Genomic DNA, 25,722 nt, shown 5'->3' with positions numbered 1-25,722 from the left:
AGATGTCGGGGTAAGTTTTTTACTCAGAGAGTGTTGAGTGCATGGAATGGGCTGCCGGCAACAGTGGTGGAGGCGGATACGATAGGGTCTTTTAAGAGACTCCTGGAAAGGTACATGGAGCTTAGAAAAATAGAGGGCTATGGGTAACCCTAGGTAATTTGTAAAGTTAGTACATGTTCGGCACAGCATTGTGGGCCGAAGGGCCTGTATTGTGCTGTATGTTTTCTATGTTCCTATGTTTCCTCTCTGCAGGAGACAGCTACCAGGAGAAAAAAGCATAGCAATGGAGTTTCAGGTCAAACAGGAGTTTTTGTGAAAGATCAGCCCCAACCCCAGTGTCTGAAGTGTCTTCTTTAACAGTTGTGGATAGCTCTGGGTCAGAGAGGACAAGGACAGGAGCTATTGTGAAATGGCACTTCAATTTCTTTAAAGCTACCTTGGCTTCCAGGTCCCAGCGAAATGCGTTGGAGGCCCACATAGTCACGACAGTAAGTAGTGTTACAAGGGAACTGAAATTGCAATGAGCCCCCAGTTAAAATTAGCAAACCCCAGAAACCACCGGAGCTGCTTGATCATGGTGGGTTGTGGCCAATCCCTAAGACCTGTGTCTAGCTAGTGCCCCTCTGCAGATTTCCTTTAGAGATAGTAAACCTGAGGAAGGAGTCTAAGGGGACATGGATCTCACTCTTTTCCAGTTTGATGATTAGTTGCTTCTGGAGTAAACAATGTAGTGTCCGTCAAACATGTTGAATGTGTTGGTGGTAGTTCTTGGACAAGACAAGTAAATCATGCAGTTAACAAAGACCAACTGAGTTAACAGCTCTTTGAGAAGTGATACGTGCTTGGAAGAGTGCTGGGCTGTTGATTGAACCAAACAGCGTCACAAGATATTCATGGTGGCCAGTGGGGGTTTTATAAGCAGTCTTCTATTCATCACCCTCCAGAATGCAGACCAGGTTTTACACATTTTGGAGGTTCAGTTCACTGAAGATGTTTGCCCCTTGCTGCAATTCAAGGGACAAGGGGGGGGGGGGGGATCACTTCTTCATTGTGTTCTCACTGAAATTTGAAAATCTATACATGGTCAGAATCCACTGTCCTTTTTCACCACGAGGAAGGAGCCCGCATAAGTGTGGCATGAGGAGGGGTGGATGAAACTGCATGGCAGGGCATCTCAGTGGTACTCCTCCACGGCCATCTTTGCGGTATCTCACAGACAGTAGAGTCTCCCGCGGGCCAGACAGGTTCCAGGCAGCAACTCAACTGTGCGGTCGCAGGGTCAATGAGGTGAGATAAGGTCAATGGAGTGGCACTTTTCTTACTAAAGACCTCTTGGTTCAAACCCAGGACGGCTCAGGAGAGGCAGGAGACAGCTTGGGAGAAGTGGGTGGGCAGGCTGACGGGCATTAAGAAGACCGTTCGTGGAGCACACCAGTCAAACTGTGGGCATAAGAGGGCTAACGAGTGGGGTCCATAGATCAACTGAAACTCAGGAGAATGAATAAAGTGATTGATATTGGATGGTCTATATGTAGACAGATGGGAGAAATGAGGTTCAGATGCTCCCAGGGCCCAAAGGTCTTCCGCCCAGAGCCATGACCATGACCAGATGGTCAAGACAGACAGGGAGATGTCTTGCTAAGTCTATGGAACTGTCTACTGCATCAGAATTGATGAAGGTTCCAAGGCTATCCCCTCATCTTAGAAAAGATGTGCTGTCAATTGGAGAGGGTCCAGAGGAGGTTCACAAGGATGATTCCAGGAACGAAAGGGTTATCATACATGGAACGTTTGATGGCTCTGGGTCTGTACTCACAGGAATACACAAGGGTGAAGGGGGGTGGGGGGAAATCTCATTCAAACCTTTTGAATGTTGAAAGACCTAGACAGAGTAGGTGTGGAAAGGATGTTTCCCATGGTGGGGGAGTCTAGGACAAGAGGGCACAGCCTCAGGATAGAGGGTACCCTTTCAAAACAGAGCTGCAGAGAAATTTCTTTAGCAAATAGGTGTAGAATTTGTGGAATTTGTTGCCACATGTAGCTGTGGAGGCGAGGTCGTTGGGTGTATTTAATGCAGAGATTGATAGGTTCTTGATTGGACATGGCATCAAAGGTTATGGGAGAAGGCCGGGAACTGGGGTTGAGGAGGAGAAGAAAAAATGATCAGCCATGATTGAGTGGTGGAGCAGATTCTATGGGCCAGATGGCCTAATTCTGCTCCTACGTCTGATGGTCTTATGCTGTTTATCCCCAGAAGATGGAGATAGACAGCTCGACCCCAGATATAGCAGACATGGGAGGAATGGTGGAACCCGTCACAGACCTTGCTTCCCTGAGCAGGTCTGAATGTTTTCCTAACAACGCACGACAGGAAGAATGGAAGTGGCCTGGCTCGCCACAGGAGAGGCAGCACTTTCCCTTAATTATCCAGTCCCATGCAGTGTTGCATTGTCTCCTCTGGAGGACGTTGAGGGGGCCTGGATGGTGTGTATGACTGCACTGGAAGGCCTCGGAGACTGGCAGCTCCAGAGGATTCACAGCGACACTCCCTTCCCCTTTTCTAGAAACGAGTGTCAACCCAGATGGAGGTATCAGTGAGTCTCAAGATCCTTAAATAGGGCCTGGCTGCCAATTCATAGTTAATTTCACCTGATAATCCACAGTGGAACATGGCTAAAAGGGCTTCAGTGTTCGAACCACTCCTTACCGCTGGGATGTGGAACTTTATTGCTTAGGCCAAGCTATGGGTACCCTGACAAAGTTGGAGGAGTTGTTTAGCTACCTCTCTTCCGCTGTCAGGGTGGTCAAACACCCCCTTCATCCCCCTCGTGAAAAGAGATACATCTTGGGGATTTCTTTTCCCAGAGTGCCATAGATGATATAGGCCACTTCACAGAGGTCGGAGTTGCAGCTCAAAAGACAGAACGCTGAGTAAGAAACCCTCCACAAGTCCTTCGATTGCCATCCAAATCATTCAGGTGCTGGGACGTTAGGAGACCCAGGAGTTGGGGTGGCATCAGGGGTTTGCTGGCCCAGCCAGATGATTGGCAGGAGCACTCGCCATGACTTCATGGCTGGCTAGAGCTGATCGGAGATGCTCAAACTCTGATGGGTCCATGTGAGTCTTAGTGCTGCTGTCTCAAGGGGTTGCTTGATCTATGGTTGTTATGGTGAAGTTCCATACCATCTACCAGTGGACTACCAGGAGAGGCTTGGACCAGATTGACTGAAGCACACAGGTGACCAGAGACAAAGGTGATGTTGAACAAAGGGTCTTCACTTATGAATTAGTTTGAAGAGAACACAGGCCAGGCCTCAAGAAACACTACACCCAGTAGATACACTCAAGACTGAGCAAAGGCAAACAAAAAAGAGAGAACTTAAACAGAGAAGCAAAACAAGGCATTAGGGTTAACTAAAACAATTACAGATGAAAGTAAACAATTAATAATCTCAGTGGATGAGGAGTGTTGCAACCTGGAGGGCTCTGGCGCCCTCTTGTGATCAAACTGCAGAATAACACAATTGATTGTGATGAATTTTGTCCTTAATATTCTGATTGCTTTGTCAAATGGGATAACAACAGTGCTGCAAGTATTTGACTGTGATCACCCCACCAATAAAAGTGTGGTTGCCCTTCAATGATATAACACCGCAACACTTTAGCCTGTGACATCTGCAAAGCTATTTATCCAAATCCCTACCATTTCATCCTGCCTCATCTTGTTCTGCTACTTTCTTCAGCATTGTAGAATCCACCTTTCTACCTTTCTGTGCTTTCTTTAAGTTGCATTCTCACCTGCTTCACTTCAGCCTATCACTCTCTGTGTAAAATAATGCCCTGCACATCTCCAAACGGTCCCCACCTCACATCGTCCCCAGGTGTTTGACATTTACACTCTGGGAGAAAGATTCTGACTGCCTATCTTAGCTGAATATATCAAAACTTCATAAACTTCTATCAGGTTTCCTCCCAGTATCTGCTGCTCCAGAGAAAACAACCCAAAACAACTTACCCAAAACACTTTCTGAGGAAAGTGCAAGTTTTCTGGGTGGGTGTGAGTTTGATTCAAGGAAATGGCTGGAGGCAACATGGAAGAATGATGGGAAAAAGTACAGTAAAGAGTGAATGCAACTTGCCCACATGACCTATTTATGGATGGTCATAAAATTAGTGATACCATCATGATTGTAGAAAGCAGCTTCTCCTGGTAATGTTGTTTGTTTCATGAAGACTTACTGACATAAGCAGGTGTTTGAGTAAGAAGCATCTGTAAAGTGAAGTGACAGTTTCAAACCATGTATTGATACTGTTTACTACCATGACATGTAGCAATATATAGTTAAAAGCTTGTCAAGGTTGTCTGGAAGGCTGGAGTTAATGCATTCCATGACCAGCCTCTCAAAGCACTTCATGATGGTAGGTGGTAGAGCCATTGGGTGGTAGTCATTAAGGTCTGTTACCTTGTTTTGAAATGGTCTTCTTATAGCAGGAGGAGACCACAACCTAAACCAGGGAGAAGTTAAAAATGTTTGAAAATACCCTGCCAGCTGATCCATTCCTTTTAAAGAAGAGAAACTCACTGCCTCTCCCATTTAAATATGTTACATCGGACGGGCAAGGCCACTTGACATCCTCCAGTCTACTCCGAGTTCAATAAGTTTCTGCCTGATCTGACTGTAACCTATTCCACATCCACATCTGTTCCCAGTAATCTTTCACCTCTTCGTTTATCTAGAATTTATATACACCCGTCTTAAAATATTCAAAGACTCTGTTGTTTGTGAAAGAGAGTTCCAAAGATACATGATGTTCTGAAAGTAAAGAAAAACATACCTGATTTTTCTGAAACAGACAGCTTCTTGTTTTTGAACACTGACACCTAGTTCTAGATTCCTCAAGGAAGCATCCTCTCCACATCAAGCCAGTCAAAGTCCTTCAGAATATTTCAACGAAATCTTCCGTCGGTCAACTGAAATCCAGTGTATCCAAAATTATCTGGCCAACATTTCCTGAGAACAGAATCCCCCGTTCCAAGTGTTATGAAGTGTCCTTCTCCAAACTATTTCCCCAGTATTAACATCCTTCATTAGATAATGAGGCATATTTGGATGAGGTCCAGCAGCATCTTATCTAACAGAGTTAGATAGAGCTCTTATAGATAGCGGGGTCAACGTATATGGGGAGAGGGCAGGAACGGGGTACTGATTGTGTATGATCAGCCATGATCACAGTGAATGGCGGTGCTGGCTAGAAGGGCCGAATGGCCTACTCCTGCACCTTGTCTATTGCCTATTGTCCTCACTACTCCTGTATTCAATTCCCCCGGCACTAAACAATAAAATGTACAGGATGATGTAAATTGCCTCTGGAGTGCAGATGTGCAGTAGAATCTGGTAAAACTGATGGGAACGGGTCTGGGTAGGATTAGCATAAAAATGTCTGCTTCATAGTCATGGATTAGGGGGTGGGGGGGCTGTAAAGGAGATAATCACCTTCTCGTTGGTTTTGTATCCGGCCTTGTTATCATTAGTCAACCCCAAACAGTTATAAGGACTCAGTGTGAATAGCAACAGCATATCCTTCTCTCCCTCAACACCTGTCCAATGCATTACTTGCTGGACTCATGAAAATGCCTGATAGGATTAATTCCCTCCTTCAGCTTTTCACAGAAAGACAGTCAAAGGTCTTCAATCAATCTCTCCTCTTGTCCATTTTACATTGTCCTGGACCCTGGTGAACAACTGGTTCAGTACCGCCACAGCATACATTTGAAACTCAACCAGGCTTCCAGTTTATTCTGTTGACCTGCAACCTGTTGTCCGCATTCTATACAACCAGCCTGATTTTCCATTCTGATCTGCTGTCACTGCACTTCTTTCCATCGTTCTTCCATGTTGCCTCCAGCCATTTCCTGGAATCAAACTCACACCCGCCCAGAAAACTTGCACTTTCCTCAGCAAAGCACATAAAACCCTGGAAGAACTCAGCACCTCCAGCCATTAACATGACTCGAAAGGAAGGGGGCAGAGCCCAGAATACAAAGCTATGCGGAAGGGAAGAAGTACAATCTGCCAGATTATAGGTGAGAGGGAAGGTGGGTGAGTGAGGGATGGAGGGGAGTAGGCGATCTTGGCATCCTGTAAGTTCCAAATTGAATCTTTACTGATATCTGCTATATAAAGCATGTTAATCAAATAAACATTATCAATATGGAATAAATAGCATTGTAACTTTTAATTTCAAAAATAACTTAAATCATTATGAGTTAAATCTACTGGCTTTGATGGGAAATATATTAGACTACCGTGTGACATCTGAGTATTAGTTGGGATAACATCTAATTGTCATGGTGTCCAAGAGTTATACCGCATGGGTGAGGCCCTTTGGCCCATCAGGTGTATGTCAGCTGTCAATAATTCACTCTCAACATTCCCATCAACCATCCCCTATATGCTACTCCTCACTTACACAATAGGGGCAACTTAAAGTTGCCAGTTCACCTACTAACCTGCACGTTTTTGGAGTATTGGGAAAAAACCTGAGCACCCAGGGCAAACACACACAGTCAAAGGGAGAGTGTGCCCACTCCACACAGACAATATAATGTGGAAAATCTGAAATCCCTGACTCCCAGCGCTCCAGTGGTGCTGCATTAACAGAGTTTTACTGTATTTCTAGCCAAATATGATTTTTATTTTTAATTTTTATTTTCATGAAATACAGCATGGAATAGGCCCTTCTGGACCTTTAAGCTCTGCTGCCCAGCCAATTTAACCATAGCCTAATCTCAGGACGATTTACAATGACCAATTAACTGACCAACTGGTACATCTTTGGACTGTGGGAGGAAACTGGAGGACCTGAAGGAAACCCACACGGCCGTGGGGAGAATATACAAGCTCCTCACAGGCATTGGCGGGAATTGAACCCTTGAAACCTGTACTGTAAAACATTGTGCTAGCCAGCACATTACTGTGCCACTGTACCGTGTGTAACGTAATTCAATAATGTACCACTTGGTGGATTCAAGATGCAGCAAAGTACTGAAAGATCTTTGAAAAGGGGATGCAATGACACTGGAGAAGCTGCAGGGGGCAGAACTGATGATGAATCGAGTCACAAGAGACTGCAGATGCTGAGATCTGGTGCAATGATCTAGCTCAGGCATGGGCAAACTACGGCCCGCGGGCCATATGCGGCCCGTTAAGCTTTTTAATCCGGCCCGCAGAACTTGATGAAATTATATTAATAAACCTTGTTAACGTTTTTTTCCCCGCAATTCTGGTGTTTTCCCAATAGATGACGCACTCTATATACATTTGTGGCGACCCATTTTCTGGCACATCCGAACCGGCTCACAATTAGCCAGCGTTCCGGCTAAGGGAGATAGCCTGCGGGGATTTGCGAGCACAGAGCTTTGGAGCGTCTGCGCCACAGGGGGGCAGGTTGAGGGAGGCTTAAAAGTGAGGCTGGGGATTTCGAATAAAGTTTTTTTCTTCGACTGCAGTTACCGACTCCGTGTCATAATTTTAGCGCTGCATGTAGCACACCTCTACACATTGACCTTTGTTGAGGTGCAGCGTGTTACTCCACATTTGCGCTTTACTCTTTGTTCGGCTCGACCTATTTGTGTGAACAGACGTTCAGCGTCATGAACATCAACAAAGCCAGCCACAGATCCAAGTTAACTGACCAACACCTCAGATCCATCCTGAGAATCGCCACAACAAAACTAAATCCAGACTTTGATGCGCTGGCTAAAAAGGGAGACCAACAACACTGTTCCCTCTGAAATTAAAAATATGTTTCTTCATTGTGTTATGTAAAAAATGCATTTGAAAATATTTTTTTCAATAAGCCTTACATGTTACATATCATTTCTGTTAAGTGATGGACATGAGTAGTGCGCAGGTGCACGTACGTTCTCAAAATAAAAAATGCGCTCCAGATCAAATAACGCGCTCCGCATACTGGCCACTGTTCTGTCTTTGTGCTGGTCATTGTTGAGTTTTGGCACAGGGGACAATTGAATAAGAAGGAGCAGGACAAGTAGACCTGCATCTCCTACCATTTTTGAAATAAAGACAGTCAGGAGGAGAGTGATGATGATAATATCTTGAAGGATAACAGAATTTTCAGTGCTTTAAAATAATAACTGTTACTATTAAAAAAAGCTGTATTTTATTCATTTAATTTTCAGTGTTTTAAAAGTCATTTCAATAAATAGCTAAATGCCATGGGACTTCAAAGACAGATATTTTGTTGTAATGCATTTGTTCATTATCAATTGAAATTAAAGCACATGTTTTCTACATATCCCATGATATTTTATTTTCTCTTATGAGGTGTATTACCAAAACACTCCGTCCATCTGCTCCTGGTCCGGCCCCCTTGTCAAATTTTAGAACCCTTTGTGGCCCACAAGTCAAAAAGTTTGCCCACCCCTGATCTAGCTGATGGAGGAACTCAACAGCTTGAGCAGCGTCGGTGAGGGAAATAATTGTCAATATTTAGGGTCAATACTCTCCATCAGGGCCCAGTGATGTTCCTCCAGCAGATTGTTTGTTGCTGAGGATGAATCAATACTGGGTGCAGGGTGCATATAAAGTTTCTGCTGTTGCCTTGCTGTTGGATCTACAACAGTATTGTTTTGGTCGTTGCATTGATGCTACTGCGCAGGTGCAAGTTCATGTGTGGATCACACCAGCAAAACATTGAATCCAAACGTGTGCATCTTAAAGGGATATTTCCACCAACTGCAAGAGGAAACCTTGGGTAAATATGGAAGCGGTGGGAAAACAGGACAGATGATGAGCAGCTCATAGGTCAGGGCTGCTTGATGATTCCAAGACGAGAAATAGAAAGTAGATATCAAACACAAAGTACACGGCAGATGCTGTGGTCAATGCAACACGTACAAACAAGCTGGAGGAACTCAGCAAGTCAGGCAGCATCTGTGGAAACGAGCAGTCAATGTTTCGGGCCAAGACCCTTTGTCAGGACTGGTGAAGGGTCTCGGCCCGAAACGTTCACCTCTCGTTTCCACGGATGCTGCCCGGCCTGCTGAGTTCCTGTAGAAAGCAGATCTGTCATGTGTGCCCAGTGACCCAAAAAATCTTTTGCACTGTTCAGTGAAGCAGCATAAAGAGAAGGTTGGGGCGGTGTTTCAAGATGGTGATGTAGACATCTGCCTTTTAGGCGCTCTTCATCTTTTCAACTATAATCACCCTTTAATCAAACCTTTTCGTACTTAATCATATGGGTTGTTACTTACGATTCACCTTTTTTTTCTAAAACAATATTTGATCTAATCTTTCTAAACTTAAAATGGCTACAGCTAAGAAATCATCTAAAGACCCTTTATCTCTCGATGCAATTTCTAATCTTCTGGATACTAAACTTGCAAGTTTGGAAAGTAGATTGGAAAGTAAAGCGGCAAATTTGGAAAGTAAACTGTCAAGTTTGGAAAATAAGCTTACCACGAAAATGTCTGAACTTGAAGGAGTTGTTAGATCGCTTGATACCAAGCTTCAATCGCAGGCATCGGATATTCAACGGCATGAAGACAAGATCGTGACTCTTGAGAAGTTAATTTGTGAAAAAATACGTACAATTGAAACGTTGGAGAAGAAGGTACTGTCGACTGCTAGAACAGTTGATCCGTATAAGTTTAAAATTACCGATCTTGAAAACCAATCTCGCAGACAGAATTTGCGAATCATCGGGCTTCCCGAGAAAGTTGAGTCCGGTGACTTAACTGAATTTTTCTCTAACTTATTATGGGAAGTTTTCGGTGATGAAGCTTTGCAGGCTAAACCTATTAACGATCGTGCCCAAAGAGTTGCGAGATTTTCGGCTACGGGTGACAAGCCACGAGCTGTGATTGTTCGCCTCCATTATCCTCGGGAGAAAGAGCTTTTAATCCGATTAGCTCGTCAGAAAGGTATGATTTCTTACAGAAACTTTAAGTTTCGTATTGTTGAAGATTATTCATTTGATGGGATGAAAGCGAGAATCGCTTTTAATCCAGTGATGGCAGAGATTCATTTGATTGGACTTAAACAAGCTTTAAGATACCCAGCGAATCTCAGAATTACGTTGAGTGACGACAGTCAGCGCTTCTTTAATACTCCGGAAGAAGCGAAGAAATTCGTCGAAGAATATCGATCTTCTAGTATAAGTTGAACTATGTGTTATGTTGAAGAATTTTTGGAGAGAAGATGCCATTTCGTTTTGGGTTTTAACCTATGAAGCTGAGTTGTAGCTTCTTACTTTGGTCTATAGATCTGGTTTTTTTTATTATTATCATGGTTTATAGATGCTTTTTTAATTTTTCTATAATGTCTGTTTTCTTATTTTTTCTCTGTATTGGATATACACGTTTATATTTTGTGATAATGACTTATTTTTTTAAGATGTCGTTTCTTCTTCCCATAAGACCTTGCTTTCCGTAAGCATTTATTTGTTTGCTTGTACTTGGAAATGGGACGAATGTTTTGGATTTTTTGGACTTTTTTATATTGTAGTGACTATTGAATCCTTTTTTAATCCTATTTTGATTACTTTTTTATTAAATTTTTTAATAGATTGAACTTACATTTATATTTTGTAATATGGTTTTTTCAAAATGTCGTTTCTTCTTCCCATAAGTCTTTGTTTTTGAAACGTCATTTTTCTTGTATTTGAATATGGAATCCTTTTTTTTAAAGGTATATTACACTTTTTCAAACTTTAATGTTTATCCTTTTTTATTAACGATCTTTTGCTTTACTATATTACTTTTTTTTTCATTTTAATTGATATATATATATTTTTTTTGCAACCCTGTACTTCAATCTGGGTGTTATATAGTTTCTTTTTATCTTTTCATGGAGTTGCCATCCTGAAATGGGGGTAATATTAGTATTAGTTTGTGCGCCTGCCGCTTGGCTTTTTTTCGAGGGGTTGGGGGAGGGGGTAGGGATCTTTTTTCATGCTTTTGCTTTTTATTTTTTTGCTTTTAGTTCATGGGCCGACTTTAAATTATTAATATTGGTGAGGTGTCATGTTCTTCGGTTGCTCCTGTATCATTATTCCTTCTTCCTGAATTATGGGTTATGTGTCTTTTTAACATTATATGATATATACAATTAATATTGGCATGATGGACAAGTCTATTAATTTTATTTCTTGGAATACTAATGGTTTAAATCATCTGATTAAACGTAAAAAAATATTTAAAGTATTCCATAGACTAAATGCTAATATTATCTTTGTACAGGAGATCCATATTAGGAAGGAGGACAATCATCGCTTTTTTAGGTTCTGGAAGGGTCAACAATTTCACTCGAATTGTACCGCTAAAATTAGGGGAGTGTCTATTTTTATAGACCCATCAATTTCGTTTATACATCATGAAATTATATCTGATCCACAGGGCAGATTCTTGTTGATTATTGGTTCACTTTTTAATCGAAAAGTGGCTTTAGTTAATATTTATGCTCCAAACTTTGACTGTCCTGAATTTTTTAAACGTTTATTTACTTCCCTTCCTAATCTAAATGAATATATGTTGATAATGGGTGGAGATTTCAATTGTTGTTTGAACCCTTTGATGGATAGATCTAAACCTATTCGAATTCTTCCGAATAGATCAGCTTTACTTATTAATTCTTTGATGGTCGATTCGGGAATTACTGAAATATGGCGGTTTTTGAACCCTAAAGATAAAGAATTTTCATTTTTTTCACATGTATATCATAGTTATTCTAGAATTGATTATTTCCTTATTGATCATCGTTTATTAACAGATGTTACTGATTGTAAATACGATTCTATTGCCATTTCGGATCATGCACCTTTGAAGTTATCTATCAAGATTTTGGACTCTTCCATTAATACTAGATCTTGGAGACTCAACGCTACTTTGCTTCAAGATCCAGAATTTATTACCTTTATAAAACAGCAAATTGACTTATTTTTTTCAACAAACTATACCGAAGAAATTGACAGAGGAATACTTTGGGATTCTTTTAAAGCCTTTATTCGTGGACAAATTATCTCATATTCCGCTGGTAAAAGAAAACAAAGATATTTAGATATAGCTTTATTAGTGGATAAAATTAAAGAAATTGATAAGATTTACTCCGTGACTCCTACCAAAGAACTTTATAAGAAGAGAGTTGAGCTTCAAATGGAACATAGCTTATTATTATCTTCTTCAATTGAGAATCAATTAATTAAGACCAGGGCTCAATTTTATATTCATAGTGACCGAACTGGTAAATTGTTAGCTAAACAATTAAAAGCTATTTTGACTAAGCGACAAATTATTAAAATTCATAAACAAGACGGTAATTTGACTACTGATCATAAAGAAATCAATAATGCTTTCCAAGATTTTTATAAATCTTTATATCAATCAGAATTTGATGGTGATCTGTCTATGATGAATATTTTTTTTAACAATTTGAATATTCCCAAACTGACAGATGAAGATCGAAGTTTGTTAGATGCTCCTATTTCTATGGCTGAGGTAGGAGAGGATATTTCATCAATGAATTCAGGGAAAGCTCCTGGTCCTGATGGCTATATTATAGAATTTATTAAAACTTTTTCTTCTTTGGTTTCCCCTTGGTTATGTGAAATCTTTAATGATGCATTCGTTAAGAAGAGATTACCCCAGTCTTTTTATGAAGCTACTTTTTCTTTAATTCTTAAAAAAGATAAGGATCCTACTTTATGTGCATCTTATCGCCCTATATTGCTACTAAATGTAGACTCTAAGATTCTTACAAAAATTTTAGCTATTAGGTTAGAAAAGATACTATCACAGATTATTTCAGGAGATCAAACTGGTTTTATTAGGAACCGATATTCCTTTTTTAATGTTAGAAAATTGATTAATATAATTTATACTTCTCCACCCACAATCTCAGAATGTGTTATTTCATTAGATGCTGAAAAAGCTTTTGATAGAGTTGAATGGACATACTTATTTAATGCCTTGAAAAATTTTAATTTTAGCTCTAATTTTATATCATGGATTAAATTAATATATTATAAACCTGTTGCTTCTGTTCTTACAAATAATTACTGATCCTCTTTTTTTCAATTATCTCGTGGTACGAGACAAGGCTGTCCCTTAAGTCCTTTATTATTTAATATTGAATTAGAACCTTTAGCCATTGCTATTCGTGAATCTCTTAATATTTTTGGTATTACCCGTAATGAGAAGTTATACAAGTTATCACTTTATGCTGATGACTTGTTGTTATATATTTCTGATCCGGATAGGTCTATTCCCGCTATTCTATCCTTGTTGGTTCAATTTGGTAGTTTCTCTGGTTACAAACTAAATTTGGACAAAAGTGAATTATTTCCTTTAAATGCGCAAACTTTACTGAATGACAGGATACCATTTAAAGTTGTTACTGATAACTTTATCTATTTAGGTATAAAAATTACCAAGAAATATAAAGATTTATTTAGACTGAATTTTTTACCTATGCTTCATCAAATTCAACAACTTACTACAAGATGGTCTCCTTTATCCTTATCATTAGTTGGTCGGATCAATGCTATTAAAATGATGATTTTACTGAAATTTTTATATTTATTTCAAGCCTTACCAATTTTTATTCCTAAATCTTTTTTTGATAACATGGATTCAAAAATTTCCTCATTTGTGTGACAAAATAAAAATCCCAGATTAAGTAAAAGACAGTTACAGAAATCTAAAAAGGAGAGTGGTTTAGCTTTGCCTAATTTTAGATTTTATTATTGGGCGAATAATATTCGAAATTTAATATATTGGAAACTAGATTTAGACTCACCATTGTGCCCACAATGGGTAAATTTAGAATGTAATAATGCACAAGGATATTCTTTATTCTCTGTTCTTGGTTCTTCTCTCCCTGCTGATTTAGTTAAATTCAATAAACAGATATCTAACCCTATTGTCAAACATACATTACGAATTTGGTTTCAATTTCGTAAGTTTTTTACTCTGAAAAACTTTGTTCTTGATAGCCCTATCTTACTTAATTTTTTTTAAACCTTCTTTAACAGATCAAGCTTTTAGCATATGGAAAAGGAAAGGTATAATATATTTTTGTGATTTTTTTGAAGGTAGTTTGATGTCTTTTGACCAACTTTCCAACAAATTTAAGTTACCTAAATCTAATTTTTTTAGATATTTACAAATTAGAAATTTTTTATATAAAGTTTTACCATCCTTTCCTAATTCAACTTTGATAGATTTTTCAGATATGATTTTTACTTTAAATCCCTGTCAGAAGGGGATTGGTGGCTCTTATTTATAATATGATTATGAAGATACAACCAGAAGTATCGAGTAAAATTAAACAGGAATGGGAAAAAGAACTTCAATACAATATATCAATGGAAAAATGGGGAAACATTTTACAAATGGTTAATTTTTCTTCTATATGTGCTAAACATGCTTTAATACAATTCAAGGTCATACATAGAGCTCATATGTCTAAAGATAAGCTTGCTCGATTTTACTCTCATGTTAACCCGCAATGTGACAGATGTCATTTTGATGTGGCTTCATTGACCCACATGTTTTGGTCATGTCCTACCTTACATAACTATTGGAAGGACATATTCGCTACCATTTCCTCAATTTGGAATATTGATTTACAACCTCATTTTATCACTGCAATTTTTGGTATACCAAATGAGGATGGTAGTCGATTTTCCCCTTCAATTAGACGAATGATCGCCTTTGCAACTCTAATGGCCAGAAGGTCTATATTACAAAATTGGAAAGAAGTAAATCCTCCTACCACATTTCAGTGGTTCTCTCAAACTATTTCTTGTCTGAGTTTAGAAAAAATTAGAAGTACTATTTTCGATTCATCAATTAAATTTGAAGAAACTTGGGGACCATTTATTCGACATTTTCATATGAATTAATTTGGCTGCTTCCAGACCTTTTCTCTTTTTATTCTTGTTCTGGTATGGAGTTCCGGAGTTCTTGACACTATCATATACATATAAACTATTATTATTGCCCATGTTTAGTTTAGGTTTATTATTTTTTTATATATATATTTTTTTTTGCATTTTTATATATTTTTTTCTTTTGTTGACTATTCTTAATCCTTTTCATGTATAATCAATATAGGTTAGATTGATTATTATATGATCTTTTTTTGCTGATAGTTTAATAAGATATTATTATCTTGTTATTAATTTAACTTTAAGTTTAATGTACTCGTAACCTATTTAATACAATATTATGTTATGTTTTTTTATATATGAAATTCAATAAAAAGATTTTAAAAAAAAGAAGAAAAAAAGAAAAAGTGAAGGTTTGCACTGGAGCTCAATGCCAGGACCGTAGTATCACTGATATGGAATTTCTTCTTCATTCAGTCTGTCAACGTCAAGGATAAACTGCTTCCACTACACTTCTGTCGGTTTTAAGGTGGCCGATGACGCTAGTATGGAATCTGGAGATAGGTGGGGAAGAATGGGCTTGATGAGACGGGCAGGTCGGTTGTCTGGGAGGTTATATGTTCCTTTTGCTATTTGTACATACTCCCGTGCTTTTCTGATGTGAAGACGAGATGCGCAGCATCTTCTCCATTTTAAAACAGGGACTCATAGAGTCATTGAGTCGCACAGAACTGAATTGGGCTCTTCAACCCAAATGGTCAATGCCATGCCTAGCACTTCATGAGAACATTAAAATGATAATAGTGTTGTCAAATATGCCTTCCTATTCACTCCTCTACATGCCGGAAGAAGATACAGGACCTTGAAACGCACACAAAATGCTGAACTGTACGTCGTCTGTGCTGTTTTCCATAGATGCTGCCTGCCCTGCTGAGCTCCTCCAGGAATTTGTGTGCGTTACTCGGATTTCCAGCATCTGCAGATTTTCTCTTGTTTGTGACAGGACCTTGTGAGCTGGGACCTCTATAGTTCAGAACAGCTTCATACCCACTGCTATCAGACTTCTGAACCAATCACCTCTTTCACATCCCCTTCCTGGTGGTACTGCCACATCCTCCTACTTATAAATTTACCTCTTCAGTGACTGACAGCAGCTAAAGTTGGGTGCACGTCCAGCAGACCACATCAGCGCACCCAGCCTCTGCTCCTGGCTGACGAGGTCAAGGAACTGGAACTGGAGCTGGATACACTCATGACCATCCGGGAGGCCAAAAATCCTGCAGACTAAACTTTCGATGAGACGGTCACACCGGAGTGCAGGGTTTGGATAGTAGACAGGTGACCACCAGGAGACGTAAGGAGAGTGAGCAGTGGCCATTCCCCTCAGCTACATGTATACCCCTTTACATACTGCTGGGAGGGATGACCTATCGGGGTACAGTAGCAGCAGCCAGGCGAGTGGCACTGTGCTCAGACCTGAGGTTCAGCAGGGAAGGGGAACTCAGTAGATAGTGGGTTGGACAGGAGATCCTGTGCAGCAAAAGAGATGCCTGGATAGTCTATTGCTTCCTGGGTGCTAGGGTCAAGGATGTCTCAGGATGGCTGGAGAATATTTTCAAGGGGGAAGGTGAAGAGCCAGAGGTCATGGTGCTCGTAGGTAGAAAGGAGAAAGAGGACCTGTGCAGTGAGTGAAGGGAGTTAGGAAAAAGCAAGAAGCGGTGAGCCCCACCTAGTTAGTAATGTCTACATTACTCCCACAGTCACGTGTCAGTCACGGCAGAAATAGCATGATCGTACAGGTAAATGAGTGGCTGAGGAACAGATGCAGAGGGCAGTATTTCAGGTTCTTGTTTAATTGGAGCATTTCTGGGGGCATGGGTACACATAAACTGGAGGGGAACCGATATCCTGGCTGGAGGGCTCACTGGTGCTGCTCGAGAGAGAGCTTAAACTAGTTTGGCAGAGTGGCAGAGAGGTGGGAACAAGAGTACCAGATCAGAAATTAGAGGTATGCAGAGGAAGGTTGATGTTAGGGCCAATAAAAACAGGCCTATAGTAATAGAGACGATGGGATAGATTGTTTGAAGTGGGTGTATTTTGCTGCTATGAGTATTATGGGTGAAGGTAATGAACTTCAAAGGATTCAAAGTATATTTATTATTGAAGTATTTACACAGCCTACAACCCTAAGATTCAGCATCCCACAGTCAGCCACGAAACAAAGAAGAACCATGGGACCCATTCAAAAAGACATCAAACCCTTCCCCCTTCCCGATGCACAAAAATAAATTGAGCAAACATCAACAAAAAAGATGAGCGAAAACACAGAATATAAAACACGAAATCAGAAGGGATATTTCAATTCAGCTCAGAACTCATTGTCTTCCAGCCACCCCGATTCAAAAACCACCCAAAAATAGCGAACCACATCATTGTGTGAAGTACAGTCCAATCTACAAATCTCATCTATTAGACCTTGCTCCTGTACCGTCCTCTCACAGCATCAAGAGAAAGAGAGAAAGAGAGGTCATTCCCACGGGAGCAGCGAACAAGTGGGAGAGAGAGAGAGAGAGGGACCATCTCATGTAGACACCTTCCTCCAGCAGCAGCAAGCAAAAGCAACATTCGCTTGCCTCTGCGCCTACCTCGAAGGTTTTGATCTTCCTCGGCACTTTCATCAGAGAGATTGGTGAGAGACGGAGATGATCATGGACTTGCCCCTTCTCCAGGCTTCCTGGTCTCCATGCCGCACGCTTTGCTCAGAGCCTTGTGCTATCGTGTCAGAGAGAGCAAAGTGCCAGATCGACGACCAGACCGCAAACACTCCACCAGAATGTAGATAACAGGCTCCGCCAGTGGCAGAACCACCTCTGAAATAAAAAGAAACATGTAAAGGAAGAGAAAGGAATTGCTTCTTGACCTGCCTAGATGATGTTGCCCTTGGAAGCGTTCTTTGCTAGTGCCAGCTTCCAGAGGTCCAGAAAACTTAAGTATTGATGCACCATCAATAACTCTCGGAGATGTGAGGCGAGAGATAGGCTTTCATTAGCTGGAAGAAAGCACCGTCAGCAGCAAGAGACCACCACACAGCATCCTGGAGACTGAGGGAGGAGCAGTGTCTCCAATCGCCTTTATACAGGGGTCTGTGAGAGGAGCCACAGGAGCAGTCAGCAGGGGGGCGTGTCCAGACAGGTATATGTAGTTCACCACAAGTATGGATCAGTACATGGAACTTTGTTCTTGTGACCATTACAGAGAGACAAACAGGAATGCGTGCTTAATGACTCGGGCTTCAATACTTTAGAAAAAAACGGAGAGGGAGGTAAAAAGGGTGGGTACGTTGCACGACTAATCAGGGACAATATCACAGCTGCACTTAGAGGCTCGTCCATTGAGTCAATACAGATAGAACAGAAAAATAGGAGGGGCGCAATCACTTTGGTGTGATTGTACTACAGAACCCCCCTCATCCCCACCCAATGGTCACCAGGCATTGAGGAACAGATGTACAAGCTGATCAAGGAAAAGTGTAAAAACAACAGGGTTGTTGTCATGGGGGATTTCAAATTCCCTTACTCAAAAAAAAAGAGACCTTCTGGGTACAAAAGGTTCAGACGGGGCAGAACTTGTTAGGTGCAGCTAGGAGGGTTTCCTAAATCAATATGTACAGCAGATAGAGACATAAAGAAGTACAGCACAGAAACAGGCCCTTCAGCCCATCTAGTCCATGCGGTAAGCATTTAAACCGCCTGTACCTGGACCATAGCCCTCCATACACTTACCATCCAAACTTCGCTTAAACGTTGGAATAGAGCTGGCCCTCACCACTTGTGCTGGCAGCTCATCCCACACTCTTGCGACCCTCTGAGTGAGGAAGCTTCCCTCGTGTTCCTTTTAAACTTTCACCTTTTACCCTTACCCCATGACTTCTGGTTTAGTCCCACCCAACCTTAACAGAAGAAGCCTGCTTGCATTTGCCTTATCTATACCCCCTATAATTTTGTGTAACTTTATCAAATCTCCTCTCAACTTTGGAGGGTGAAGCTTAGTCATGATGGCGCTAAACGGCGACTCCTTTGCTTGTATCTTCAAAAACAGCTCTATTTCCATCTTTAATATCTCTATTTTTCCTTTACAGCGTACTTTTGACCTGGAGTTACATGCTGACTTTGTTTTTTTGTGGGAATGAGACTCCGGGTTTCACAACTGGCCGTCTTCGACATGCCGATGCCGATGCAGCCTAACAGCTTAGCTTGCTTTCAGGGGTTCGAGATCTCGTAGCTCTGGAGATGGGCAGATCGAAGGTCAGTGTCCTGCCAGAAGATTGGTGTGTGGTGGGAGTCAGAAGATCTATGGCTGTGTGCACAGAGCTCGGGAAATGCAACGCAATGGACTTTTAACATCATAAACCGGCGAGTTGTTTGTTATGTCTCCCCTCTCGCTGTGAAATGGAGACTACTCTTTTTCCCTTATTGGGGGAGAGAGAGCCTGTGGTATGTCGAATACTGAGTGAATGAGTAGCCTTTGGGGTAACTGCGTGTGTCTTTGCTGCACGCTTGAGTGCTCGATGGTGGGTGCTGATGCATTTTTTTGCTGGTGGGGAGGAAGGATCATTGCTTGCTGCCACTAATCTGTGGGTGGGGGGACCTTAGGGTTCTAACACTTAATTGTCATTCATTCTTTGGAGCACTCCTCTGTTTTTGTGGATGGTTGTGAAGAAAAAGCATTTCAGGATGTAAATTGTACAAATTTCTCTGACATTAAATGTACCTTTGAAACCTTAATCTTCTAAGTTCTAAGGAAGGAAGTCCTAACCTATTCAATTTTACCTTATAACTCCAGTCCTCCTGGCCCAGCAACATCCTTATAATTTTTCTCTGCACTCTTTCAATCTTATTTACATCTTCACTGTAGGTAGGTGACCAAAACTGCACACAATCCTCCAAAGTAGGCCTCACCAGCATCTTTTTCAACTTCAACATAATATCCCATCTCCTGTACTCAATACATTGATTTATGAAGGCCAATGTTCTAAAAGCTTTCTTTATGCCCCTATCTACCTGTGCCAGCACTTTCAATGAATTATGAACCTATATTCCCAGATTGCTTTGTTCCCCCACACTCATCGGTGCCCGACCGTTCACCGTGTAAGACCTACCCAGATTAGTCCTAGCAAAGTGTAACATCTCGTACTTGTCTGCATTAACTTACATCTGCCATATTTCAGCCCATTTTTCTAGCTGATGCAGATCCCCTGATAGCTGTCCTCACTGTCCACTACACCCCCAATCTTGGACTCCTCCTCAAGTTTGCTGATCCGGCTGACCACATTATCATCCAGATCGTTGATATGGATGATAAACAACAATGGACCCAGCACTCCGCTCATCACAGGCCTCCAGTCAGCTAGGCAACCCTCTGCCGGCACTCTCTGCTTCTCCCGCAAAGCCAATGTCGGATGTAATTTACTACCTCAACCTGAATGGGAAGTGACTGAACTTTCTAGACCAGCCTCCCAAAGAGGATCTTGTCAGGTGCCTTACCGAAGTGCGTGTAGAAAACGTGCTGCCATGCCTCCCTCTACTTTCGTGATAAAATCCCTCAAAAAGCTATAAGATTGGTTAGACCATGCTGACTATCCTTAATCAGTCCCTGTCTATCCAAATCCTTATATATCTGGTCCCTTAGAATACCTTCCAATAACTTTCCCACAACTGATGACAGACTCATCTGCTTATAACTTCCTGGTTTATTTCTAGAGCATTTTTAAAACAGTGGAACTATATTGGATATACTCCAATCCTCTGGTACCTCTCCTGTCACTAAGGATGTTTAAAGTATCTCTGCTAGTGCTCTGGCTATTTCTGTAGTTGCCTCCCATAAGGTCCAAAAGAACACCTTATCAAGATCTGGGGTTTTAATTGCCCTGATTTGCGTCAGGGTAGCAAACATCTCCTCCTCTGTAATCTGGGCAGGGTCCATGAAGATGATGCCGCTTCGCCTTACTTCAATAGGCTCTGTATTTACCTCTTGAGTAAGTACTGATGCAGAGAATTCAGTTAAGGTCTCCCCCATCTGTTATGGATTACCATTCTGATCTTCCAGAGGATGAATTTTGTATCTTTCAATCATTTTGCTCTTAACATACCTGTAGAATCTCTTGGGATTCTGCTTCACCTTCTCTGCTAGAGCAATGTCGTGCCTTGCTTTAGTCTTCCTAATTTTTCTTAAGTGTTCTCTTGCATTTCTATTCCATAAGCACCTCATTTGTTCCTACTTGGCAATACCTGCAATGCACCTCCTTCTTTTCTCTTAACCAGGGCCACAATATCTCTGGAAAACTGAGGTTCTCTATACTTGTTATCACTACCTTTTACTTTGACAGGCACATACAAGCTTTGTATTCACAAAATTTTCTTTTTGAAGGCCTCCCACTTTCCAAGTACACCTTTGCCAGGAAGCAGCCTGTGCCAATCCACACTTGCCGGTTCATATCTGATACCATCAGATTTGGCCTTTTTCCAATTTAGAATCTCAACCTACATACCAGATCTATATTTTTGCTTATTTTCTTTGAAACTGATGGCAGCGTGGTCACTGACTGCAAAGTGTTCTGCTACACAAACTTTTGACACCTGCCCTGTCTGATTCCCAATAGTAGATCCAGTATCACATGCTCACTCACTGGGACTTCTACGTATTGATAAAGGAAACTTCGCTGAACACATTTGACAAATTCTACCCCATCGAGTCCTTCTACAGTACGGTAGTCCCTGTCAAAGTGCGAAAAGTTAAAATTATCTACCGTAGTAACCTGTATTGCTTGCAACAGTCTGCGATCTCTTTACAAATCCCTAGGACTGTTGGGTGGCCTGTAATATAGCCCCATTAACTTGGTCACACTTTTCTTATTTCTCAGTTCCACCTGCAACACCTTACCAGTGACTCCAGTCTGTCCAGATGGAGCACTGCCATGATATCTTGCCTGGCTGGTAATGCCACCCCTCCTCCTTCAATCCCTCCCAATCTAAATCAACAGAGTACTGAGCTACCAGGCCTGCCTTTCCTTCAACCGAGTCTCACTAGAGGCTACAATGTCGTAATTCCAGGTGTTGGTCCATGCCCTGACCTTATCAACCTTTCCCGTGATACTTCTTGCAGTGAAATATACACAGATCAGGATACTAGTTGCACCATTTTAATTTTTTGATTCCTGATCTTGTCTGAAGTATTACCAACATCTGCCTCCACAAACTCTCCACCGACTGTTCTGGTACTCTGGTTCCCACACCCCTGCAACTATTGTTTAACCCATAAGACTATAAGACAATAAAACACAGGAGGAGAATCAGGCCATTGGGCCCATCGAGTCTGCTCTGCTATTCAATCATGGCTGATCTTTTTCTACCCTCCTCAGCTCCACTCCGCAGCCTTCTCCCTGTAAACTTTGATACTGTGTCCAATCTAGAACCTATAAGGTTCTGCCTTAGATATATCCAACGACCTGGCCTCCACAGCCATCAGAGGTGACAAATTCCACAAATTCACCACTGAAAAGGTTTCTCAGCAACTCTGTTTTAAATGGATGCCCCTCTATCCTCAGGCTGCACCCTCTTGTCCTAGAGGGAAACATCCTTTCCATATCTAGTCTGTCTAGGCTTTTCAATATTCAAAAGGTTTCACTGAGATCCCCTCCCATCCTAAATTCCAGAGAGTACAGGACCAGAGGCATTAAACATTCCTCATATGATAGCCCTTTCATTCCTGGAATCATCTTTGTGAACCTCCTCTGGATCCTGTCCAATGTCAGCATATCTTTTGGAAGATGAGGGGCCCAAAACTGTTCACAATACTCAGGGTGAGGCCTCACCAGTGCCCTACTGTGGTGAGCTACATATACCTGTCTGGACACGCCCCCTGCTGACTGCTCCTGTGGCTCCTCCCACAGACCCCGATATAAAGGCGATTGAGGCCTGAGCCCGGCCCTCAGTCTCCAGGATGTAGTATGGTGGTCACTCACTGCTTGTTCCTTCTTCCAGTCATTAAAAGCCGATATCTCGCCTCACGTCTCAGAGAGAGTTATTGATGGTGCATCACCTATAAAGCCTCAGCATCACATCCTTCTTCTTGTATTCCAGACCTCTTGAAATGAATGCTAACATTGCATTTCTCTTCCTCACCACCGAATTAGCCTGCAAGTTAACCTTTAGCGTGTTCTGCACAAGGTCTCCCAAAACTCGTTGCATCCCAGATTTTTAGATTTTCTCCCCATTGATAAAATAGTCTGCACACATATTTCTACTACCAAAGTGCATGACCATGCATTTTCCAACATAGTACTTCATTTGCCACTTTCTTGCCCATTCGACTAATCTGTCTAAGTCCTTCAGCAGCCTACCTGTTTCCTCAACATTACCTGCCCCTCCACCAATCATCAGATCATCTACATTTTCTAAATAGGGGGAAAAAATCCAAAAAGCCATCTATTCTATGTAACTGGGTGACCGCCGAATCTTATTCAGTATCATTAAAAGTGTACTCGGGCATTCATCTGGGTAATGCTAGAATAGTTGTCTGTGCCTTTAAGTGCAGATGGTGGCGTCATTACATATGTGTGGGATAGTGGGGAGACCATTTTGCTGCTGCTGAAGCTGGTAGGGTGTTGGAATCAAGTTGCCCCAGAGGTACTGGGCTTGGTGAGGAAAGGTGAGCATTAATTTACAATATCCATGTGAATTTGTTTATGCTTGTTGGCAAATCAAGGATATCGGTAATTTGACATGTTTTACATGTGGACGCTTTAGATTTTCACGAGTAAAGGTCTCGACGCTGAATAGTGTGGCTTGCAAAGTTCCTTACCAGTGAAGCAGGTCAGTCTTCCTGCAATTTAACTACCAGGCAATATCTTGTAAAAGTTGTGCCAAAGTGTACCTTTTGTCTAACTTTATTGTATCTTGACTGACTGTGCCTGTAACCGTGTAACGTGAATGTTTAGTCTCTGTTCGGGGGTTCAGCATGTGTGTACTAAAAAGTAGTAGGCATCTTAGATGAAGTGTATTCGCTTACATTTTTCACTGCGATGTATAAGATACAGGGTTGGGGGGATTCTGATGTTGTTTGTATTGTGTTCCTTCAGAATTGCCACTACCGTATTAGTACTGCATTAGTTTTGTGCGATTTTCTTTGTATTTTTATACTGCATATGCAATTGAACAATACACAAGTGTGTGGATCGAAGGTTAAACAGAGATTGTAATGGCAGGACCCAATTGTAAAGTCATTCGTTTTGTTTTAAGACCCTCTTCTGACACTTAAACATCTAAAACAGATCAAGGAATTAAAAGCCGAAAAAGTAGTTGCTATCCTGAGTGTGTACTTTTCCCGGACCACAACATCTGTCATCTAAATCATTGATATACAGCATAAAGATAAGTGGCCCCAACACTGACCCCTGCAGAACAGTACTAGTCTCTGGCAGCCAACCAGAAAATTATCCTTTTATTCCATTCACTGCCTCCTACCAATCAACCATGCCAGTAACCTTCCTGTAATACCATGGGCCCTTAACTTGGTAAGCAGCCTCATATGTGGCACCTTGTCAAAGGCCTTTTGTAAGTCCAAATATACAACATCCACTACACCCCCTTTATCTATTCTATTTGTAATCTCCTCAAAGAATTCCAACAGGTTTGTCAGGCCAGATTTTCCCAGAAGGAAACCATGCTGACTTTGCCTTAACTTGTTCTGTGTCATCAAGTACTCCATAATCTCATTCTTAACATTTGACTCCAACATCTTCCCAACCACTGAGGTCAGGCTAACTGGTCTATAATTTCCTTTCTGCTGCCTTCCTATTTTCTTAAAGAGTGGAGTAACATTTGTAATTTTCCAGTCCTCTGGCACCATGCCAGAGTGTAATGATTTTTGAAAGATCATTACTAATGCCTCCACAATCTCTACACTACCTCTTTCAGACTCTTGGGCTGCAGTTGATCTGGTCCAGGTGACTTACGTACTCTCAGGTCTTTCAGCTTTTGAGCACATTCCTCCTTGTAATAGTAACTGCACTCACTTCTCTTTCCTCACACCCTTCAATATCTGGCACACTGCCAGTATCTTCTAGAGTGAAGTGTAAAATATTTGGTTCATCTGCCATCTCTTTGTCCCCATTGTTAATACTCTGGCCTCATTTTCTAGCTTTCTATATCCACTCTCATTTCTCTGTTATTTTTTACATACTTGAAAAAGCTTTTACTATCTGCTTTGATATTTTTTGTAGGCTTGCTTTTATATTTAATCTTTTCTCTCCTAAGGATTCTTTTAGTTGGTCTCTGCAGGTTCACAATCCTCTGTCTTCCCTGTAATTTTTGCTTCGTTGTACACCCTCTCTTTAGCTTTTACATTAGCTTTGAATTCCCTTGTTTGCCACGGTTGTGCTATTTTGCCATTTGAGTATTTCTTTGTGTTTGGAATACATCTATCCTGCACCTTCCTCATTTTTCCCAGAAACTCATGCTGCTCTGATATCATTGCTGCCAGCAGATCCTTCCAATTTACTTTAGCCAACTCCTCATACCACTGTACTGTAATTTCCCTTACTCCATTGAAATACTGTTATGTCAGGTTTTACTTTCTCCCTATCAAATTTCAAGTTGAACTCAATCATATTGTGATCACTGTCTCCTAAGGGTTCTTTTACCTTAAACTCCCTAATCACCTCTGATTATGTAACACCCAGTCCAGTATAGATGATCCCCGAGTAGGCTCAATGACAGCTGCTCTAAAAAGCCGTCTCATAGGAAGTCAACAAA

This window comes from Hypanus sabinus, chromosome 9, assembly GCF_030144855.1.
Source record: "Hypanus sabinus isolate sHypSab1 chromosome 9, sHypSab1.hap1, whole genome shotgun sequence".
NCBI classification, from domain to species: domain Eukaryota; kingdom Metazoa; phylum Chordata; class Chondrichthyes; order Myliobatiformes; family Dasyatidae; genus Hypanus; species Hypanus sabinus.
This window is presented reverse-complemented; position numbering follows the sequence as displayed.